The sequence below is a fragment of the Camellia sinensis genome, chromosome 13 (assembly GCF_055761805.1).
Source record: "Camellia sinensis isolate YWXY chromosome 13, ASM5576180v1, whole genome shotgun sequence".
NCBI lineage: Eukaryota > Viridiplantae > Streptophyta > Magnoliopsida > Ericales > Theaceae > Camellia > Camellia sinensis.
Window position 1 is genome coordinate 153,945,207 of NC_138973.1, and position 8,550 is coordinate 153,953,756.

General features: G+C 32.8%; 1 long non-coding RNA gene across 1 annotated transcript; it reads left to right on the top strand.

Annotated features, from left to right (window-relative positions):
- Nucleotides 1-675: 675 nt before the first annotated feature.
- On the top strand, nt 676-2,801 carry LOC145806075 (uncharacterized). Its single transcript, XR_014348534.1, has 2 exons — nt 676-916; nt 2,658-2,801. It is a non-coding gene; the product is annotated as an uncharacterized LOC145806075 (long non-coding RNA).
- Nucleotides 2,802-8,550: the final 5,749 nt, after the last annotated feature.

The window sequence follows — 8,550 nt, forward strand, 5'->3', positions numbered from 1 at the left end:
ACTTTTCCCTTCGTTTTTTGATTTAATAGATTCCATGGTACCATTCAGAATCTTAAAACCAATCTACAGTTTCCAAACTTGGGCATCATTGACCTCTCTCACAATGGTTTCTCAGGTAACTTGCCATCAAAATTATTCCAAAACTAGAATGCAATGAAAATGAAAAAGGTGGAAAAGTAAACATATATGCAACTCTGTCATATAATTCTTAGAATTCAGTTGGTGAAGTCTACAACTAGAAGACTTACACTGTGTTTGGTTAGGGGGATTTGATAAGGGATTTGGAAATGGAAACTTTTTCCTTTTCCATTTCCAAATCCCTTCCCAAATCCCCCAACCAAACACAACGTTGATGTGACATTCATATATTTTCCATCTCAAATGACTATTATGTATTCAATAACAATAACTAGCAAAGGCATACCTGTCAGAACCCGAACATAAAAATTAAGTAAATAATTAAATAATAATATTACAATCTCAAATATTTTTGTGGTGAATTCTAAGGTGCAAATTAAATATTATTGGAGGATGTTTTAATTAATTTTAAACTTAAAATAAATTTGTGGTGAAAACATTTAATTTAGAGGCAAGATTTATTATAAAAAAATATATATATATATATAGAGAAGGGTGTGACTTGAACTCTAGACCACAAGGTTAATAAATAAGACTCCTACCATTTGAGTTACATATAACTTATACATATATTTTGTATATTTATTTATTTATTTGACCTATGTGTGCCCACTACTAGTATAAAATAAAATAAACACAAACCCTACTCTATTATTTGTTCACCACATAGGGCAACAACACAACAGCCACTGGAGAAGGTTTGAGAGAAGGAAAAAAAGAAGAAGATGTTGCAATCAAAGAACTTTTGGGTGTGTTGTGTTGTGTGTGATCATCAAAGGTTAGCCCTCTTAGGTTTTCTTCTCTTCTTTCTTTGTTCTATCCTTATTCTATAATTATTTTATTCATTCATGGAGAGGTTGTAGGTTTATGTATTGTGTATATAGATATCCTATTAAGAAACTTGAGGAGCTAAATTTATGTGTAAAGATTGGGTGTAATTTTCAGTCCAAAAAATTCTGCACAAAATCACAAACTTTAAAAATCAAGAAACCATATCAAACGGATGAATTTTAATCTGAAATTTTTACAGTAGATCAACTACACATTGAATTGCATATCTGAATTTTTTCATAATTTTTTGGAGTCGAAATCCATATAAATTGAGGTATTCAAATCTGTCCAGGAAACCAGTCCGAAACAGTAAATTCGGGATTGTTGTTCTCTTTGGGTATAAATCCAAAAATTATCAAATTAGTGTCATTAGAACCGGTTACGAGACTAGTTTCGTATGTTTTTGGCCTTGCATTGATTGCTCGTGTATATTAAGAGAACCGTCAATTTCTTTAAAGTGCTGCAGAAAACAACCTGTTTGGATATAATTAATTGTAGAAAATTATTTTGATAAGAAAATCAAGTGAAACCAATTGGGTTTGAAACTTAGGATATATTAGATCATATCTGGAGGTTATTAGAATTTTTCGAATAGCGTGGAGTGGGTTTTGAAATTTTCAAAGTTAGCGAATAGATTGAGAAAACTAGTTTAAAACACTGTTTTATCTTAAAGTTATTTTTAGTTAAGTTTCGATCGGAACCTATGTCTTGGGTGATTTTAGACCTTGAAGAACATGAACTTAGGTAATATTTAAGAGTAACGGTGAGTTGGGTTGAGCCGTGTTAGTGCGCTTTAGTTTGGGGTTACTCAGTTCGTATTCTTTAGTATTTTTAAATTAGCAGTGACGTGTAGTTTTCATATTGGTTCAGGGCACTAGTTGGACTTTCATACTCTATTCGAGGATTACATTATTTCGTTCCAGGCGAGTAGTTTCATGCTACGTATTTTTATAAATGTTCCCCTACCCTGAACTGTTGGAAAATTAAATTGTTGTTTCAAGACTAAACTGTTTTGATAAATTATTATATTATCAATTGATTCAAATTATTTCTGAAACATGTGTGAACTTGGCATACTGTAAACTATTTGTTTTGGTCTCATGTTTATAATGATGAACCACCATGTTTTGCGAAAACTGATGTGTATTGATTATTGGGACCATGTGTGTATTTAGTCCAGGGAAATTATTCCACTGTGTGTGGTGACTCTGGCCACTAGGGAACAGATCCGGGTTGGGCCGTGATGACTCTAGTGCTCAACGATTGTAAGGAAAAGACCTTTAAAAACAACTAGGTGACCTTCAATCGGATCGTCTTTGAGAAAAGGCCCAGGTGCCACCCTGAGGATGACTCTTAGTTCGGTTTTGGATCCAACGGGGCTTATAGCCTGAGAAATGTGTGGCAGATTATTTGTTTTTATTGGTACCCAGAAAATTATTGGTGTTCATGTTATAATTTGTTTTAAGTGAAAAATGTCGTTTATCATGTTCTTGCGAGACATGAGTATTTTAAGTGTTGAATTGTGGAACCTTCTTTTTGAAACAGATTGTATTTACCAAACTGTATGTCAATCTAGTTTCTATGATATATATCTTATTTTGGAATTGAACCTTGTTTTCAAAACTGTATTTACTATCCATGTTGCTACTCACTGAGCTATCAGCTGACTTAGTTGTTACCATTCCCAGGTGTTAGAAGGACTTAGAGTGGACTCATGGCGTAGCGGGGACTCAATTGCATGGACCTCTAGGGCATTCCTTTAGTTTAGAGTGTTATGTCAAGTTTGTGCATATTTATATTTATTCTTATCGAAGTTCATTTAGGATTATTTTTGATAGGTGGGTTGTTTATATCCCATAAGTTTGGATGGTTTTTTTATTACGGTTGATTTTGCCGTTTATAATTGTGACATGTCTGGATTGAGTTTTGGTTATTTATTATTAGACTATTGTTCAGTTGTTCAATGTGATTGGATTCGTGTTTAGGCTTACGTGTGCCTTGGGCTAATTCCCTGTGGGCCACGGCCGGTCATGCCCGGATTTGGGGTGTGACAATACCGATCTATATATCGAATAACAAATTCAAAGGGAAAATTCCAAAAGCTCTTGGAAGTCTTTGTGGGCTTACTTAAGGTGCTAAATGTTTCAAACAGCAATCTCATTGGCAAAATCCCTTCATCATTACCAAATCTAACAGACCTGGAATCATTAGATCTTTCCATAAACTTGCTCTCTGGAGAGATCCCTCCACAACTGTCCCAACTCACCTTCCTTGAATTCCTAAATGTTTAATATAACCATCTCACAGGCCCTATACCTCGAGGGAAACAACTGATACATTTGAAAACTACTCATATCTTGGGAATTCTGGATTGTGTGGTAAGCCTCTGTCGAAGTCATGTGGAAATTTAGAGGCCTCAACACCACCACCCTTGAGCTTTCGAGGTGATGATTCAAAGTTTCCAAGCGGCGTCAACTGGATTGTCATATTCATGGGATATGGAAGTGAGCTAATAGTTAGACTGGTTACCGGGCACATTCTCACCACGAGGTATCATAAATGGTTTGACAGGACCTTTGGAAGGGGGAAACAAGCTCAAAGGAGGGAGAAAAGGAAAGGAAGAAGAAATTAACTCAATAAGAAGCTTCTAATCTGTAATTTTCTTCCATGCATGTGCTATTAGCTTTTGTGAAGTAGAAGTACTTGCTCAATAAGAAGTCTAGTCTATGCTTTTATAATTTATAATACTTTTGAATTGATGCCAACGACTATGAAGATATGTTATTGTTATTTTACCTATTATACCATGAAAACTACAATAAGAATCAATTTGGATTTTCCTGTTCTTTTTAACAGAAATTGCTCATTAAGCTTCTTCTAACACTCTATTAAGTGGTAAAAGTAGTTATTTGGGCTGTGTATCTGTCATAACTATGGCTGCAATTATAGAGTTGGATATGATAAACCTCTGAGATTAGCAAACATCTTGAAATTATGTCAAAAGTTTTTAAGTCTTGTGGACGCTTATTTGAAAAATAAATGATGATCTCATTCAAGTTTCCTGGTATGAGAAAGTGACCAATAATATGAGATGTGAAGATTTTTCCATTGTAACTACTTGATGCATATAAAATTATAAAGATGATATAAGTGTACTAAGAAGGACAAACACCATAATATTTAAAAATTACTTTTTCATTTCGTGCATGATACGGGTTTACTTTAATTGTTTAAAACCCTGAAAGAACAAAGTCTTAAAAAGAAAGAAATAAAGAATTACGTGTGTTTTGGTCAATAGTGTTGTTGGGTTAGATTGTTGGAACATTTTCATAATATATTTATATATATTTAAATATATAATATAGTTATATTAATGATTAAAGAGATGTGACTTTTGGGTTTAAACTAAAGGGTGTAACCATTGAGTTTAAACAAAAGTGTGTGTCTTTCGGATTTAAATCATGTGGTGTAACCATCAGATTTAAACCAAAATACATGATTCTTGGATTTAAAGGGTGTTACTTTTGAATCTAAAGGATACGACCTTTGGTCTAAGGGACACAAACTCATGCCTATATAAAGGTGGAATAGGTCTGCAATTGTAGAAATCATCCGTATGAAATCTATAGAATATCCATGGAATTTCTCTCTAGCATTCATATTGTTATTTTCATCTATACTTCGTAGATTAGAAAAATCCAAAAAATATTTGGGATCTAATTTTGTTAGTGCATAATGCAGTCAAACATCAAACATCTGAGACTGCTAAGCCTAAACACCCTATGCAAACTAATAAATTCTTTTCTTCATTTTTCATTTTATATCCTCTACTCTTTATTCTTATTTTTATCTTTTTATGAATGGTTGAGGTTGGTAAAAGGAAATCTAGTGTAAAATAAACTATTCCTCCTTTCTGATCCATATATAATTTATAGCTGCCTAAAACACTTTGTCCTACATCATTAAGCCTATCATCATAAGACATACAAAAACTTTAGCTCCTAAATTTTCTGTAATTAAAGCCTCAACTCCCATCACAACTAGTCCTAAGTGGGTCATTTTGAGATGTTCATTTACAGCATAATTATAACTTTCTCTATTTATTAAATTTAGCTCTATTTTTTCATCTTCTTGAGTTACACTAATCATTTGTTCACCATAATGTTTAAATAAATATTGTTTTTTATGACTTTTTCCTAGCTTTTATACATATTTAGCTGGAATTAACTCTAGTTTTTCTTTTCAAAATTTTTCTATTTGTTGTTCTACATCTATAAATTCTTCTACTTTAACATCTTCATCTTCATTACACTTTTTACTGCAACTTCCTTTTACTAACTATTTAAACATTTTTATTTTCTATAAGTTCTACAAACAGGTTTCTTTGGTAATTTAAGCTTTTCAAAATATGTAGATATATTGAGACTAGTGTCACATCCCGCCAAATTACCTAGACAAAATTGCCTACCAAGAGGAAATCTCAAGAAAGGGAGGCTAATAGAATATTCTGGAAGCTCTTGGAAGACTTGAGAAAATATGGGAGCTTGGAAGCATGGAGATCAATGGAAGGATCTAGAACTTCCTAGCTCATTCCAACACTTGAAGAGAACATGAAGGATTCTAGAACATCCTTGAATATTCAAGACACTTGAGTTGTAAATATCTTGTATAGATATTTCTAAAGCATTCTAAGAACATTCTTGTAACTTGTAAGAAGGCTTCCATGGGAAGCTTTTACATGACAATATCTTGAGAAATCTAGAATGCTACTAGGGAGCCTATAAATAGGAGAGGAGCTCATTTGCTCCAATCCATCCAAGAGTTGTAAGCTTTCTCAAAGTGTATACAAGGTATTCTCTCAAACTCTCTTTGTCTTCCTACTTGTCTTCTTACAAGTTTGTGAATTAGGCTGACTTAGCATCATCAAGTGAGACTTGAGATTGTCTAAGTGCCACACGGATAGCTTGGAAACAACCAAGGCCGTGACACTGGGCTTTACTTGCTTGTCCTTCTACTCCTTTTCCTTTTTGAAGTACTAATCTTTCTAATGAAGCCAAACGATTTTCTAAACTATGTAGTTGTTCTGATAATTCCTCATATTTTTCACACAACCAGATAAGAAATAAAATTTCTATATTATTTTGTCTTACAAATATTTTATCTGACTGATTTATTCCTTGATAGGTGGTAATTTCCTCTAGGTTATTATGAAAGTCTTCTGCTTGTTTTAGAATGACCTAGTAATCTCTGTTAGCTTTTTTTTTTTTTATCACTACTCATAAATTAAGATCTTATTAGTTATTCTAAAATTTCTAATTTTTGTTGTAAAATATCTTGAATTTGGTTGATCTGTTCTATTTGTTTGGCTATTTGATTTATTTGACTATTAATTTTTTCAATTAGTTGCTTAAATTCTAACTCTATTTGCTTTGAACTACTAATATTTATAGCTGAAATTAGAGTTTTTATTTCTAGCTTGGTGGGGAATTTTTCTAAATTTAAATCTATTCATTTTTGTAGAATTGATCTTGGATATAATCTAATTTTTTTATCTTGATCCTTAATTATACTGCAAGTATTACGAAGATGGTCTATAGATGAAGTAAAAATATTATTGATTTTATCTATTTCCTTTTTAATATTTTCTGCAAAATTAATTTGATGATCTATAATACTATTTAGCTGAGAATTATGTTCGCTATAGAGCTGATGTGTAAAAGTTCCTTCAAAATTACAACAAAATTTATTTTTATCTATATTAAGGTGATGATTATAATTACTGAGTTCTGAATCTAAGTATTCTACTCTTTTCATACACAAAATTAAACCATACTTTAAAATTATTGAAAGCTACTATAATATGAAACTTATAACTAAATTGTCCAATAATAAAAACTACTCTATTTCCATAAGCAAAATGCATAAACTAACTTAAATTGTCCTAAAACCGAACACTGCCTTCATACCAATTTTTGGGAGGTTAGTGGTTTACCACTATTTTGATGTTGAGCTGAGAATTATCTAGTTAATTCTATAGTTAAATTCTTAAGTTGCTGTATTAGTTGCTGTAAGGCCTCTTGTTCTATTGTTAATTGTCTATTTATTTGTGTGACTTTTAAACTATAGTGTACTAGAGAACTACCAGAGGCTAATAATAACATAAATTGATATTTTTGCTTTTGATCTTCTAATTCTTATATATGCTCAGTACTAGATCTGATTTTAATTCGAAGTTCTTCAAGCATAAAATTCTTATTTTTAAAACTATTATATTGAAAATATTTCCTTGATATTTCTACTCAAGTTGTTCTCCTTGTATTCTAAATTTTTTTCTCTTATTTAGCAAAACTATTTTTAAGTGATGTTTGCTTTCATTACATGTACTCTCACCTTGAAGCTAAGCCTCGTTTAACATAGTATATTTTTATTTTCTATTTCTTACTTTTCCCTTTCTGCTTACAATTTACCCTCAATGCCTAACTACGGCTCGCACGGGCTCTTTAGCTAAGGTCACTCTGTAACGAAATAGAAAACAATAAATACTATGAAGGTTCAAAGCATGAAATATTAATGAGCAAGCAAGCATTCCATAAACTTGGTTTTCCTAAAAGAAAATAAATTTTAGAACAGAAAAGTTACCCTTTTGAAATATCTAAGGAAAAAGAGAGACTACTCACACTTCATATTAATATTTATTATACTTACAAAGATTTTGTTATAGACTTTGAGATACTGACAGACTTGAACACTTGGAATTTTTTAGACAAGGGCTTGAGAAGTTGGGGAATTTTTTGCAAGGAAGAGTGGAGAGAATTTACATTGCTTCATCCATTGACATGAATGCCAATTTATACAATATAATTGATGGATACAAACAAAAACCAAAGACTTAGCCTAAACTTAATGTCTGTCTCAAACTTACGGCCAAACTTTGCACAAAAGTCTAAAGGCCTAGTCAGATCTAGTCAAGCCTAGTCATAGGCTTTACAATATTTCTAGAAGGTAATAAATACAAGGACTGCATTTATATACAAACTCCTTATTTTAATAGACACCGACTATAGAAAGAATCAATAAAGAGTTAGGATAAAGATGTCGGGCACTGCTTTGGGTCCCATCGCACATCATTCAATCCTCTCTGTCTTGATTCTTAATTTAAAATTTTGACACTATAATTTGATACAATACACGTGTAAGAATTCTCACAGCTTTTCTGTAATAGAGCAGGGTATGGGTCATCTGCTCTATTAAAATAGTGAGTGAAGGAGAAGTGTAGACACCCCATTTTTGACCGTCCTCAAGACTTGGACGTCACCGTTTGAACACTCGGTGATTATCCATGTTTGTGTTCGTTTGGAGTTCCCGAGGGTCTCGGCTACGCGCCCTGCCTCAGGATCTCCGAACTTGACTGTTTAGTGTCTAGTTTTGCGCCAAACACTTGTGTTTTGCCTTGGAAGGGCAGGGAATGCCTTGTGAGGCATCCCCACACACCACCGGCAGTGGCTAGAGGTCACCGGCTGGTTTTTGTTGCCATCGGCACATTTTGTTGCCGGTCGGCACCCCTTTTTGCCAAAATGGCAT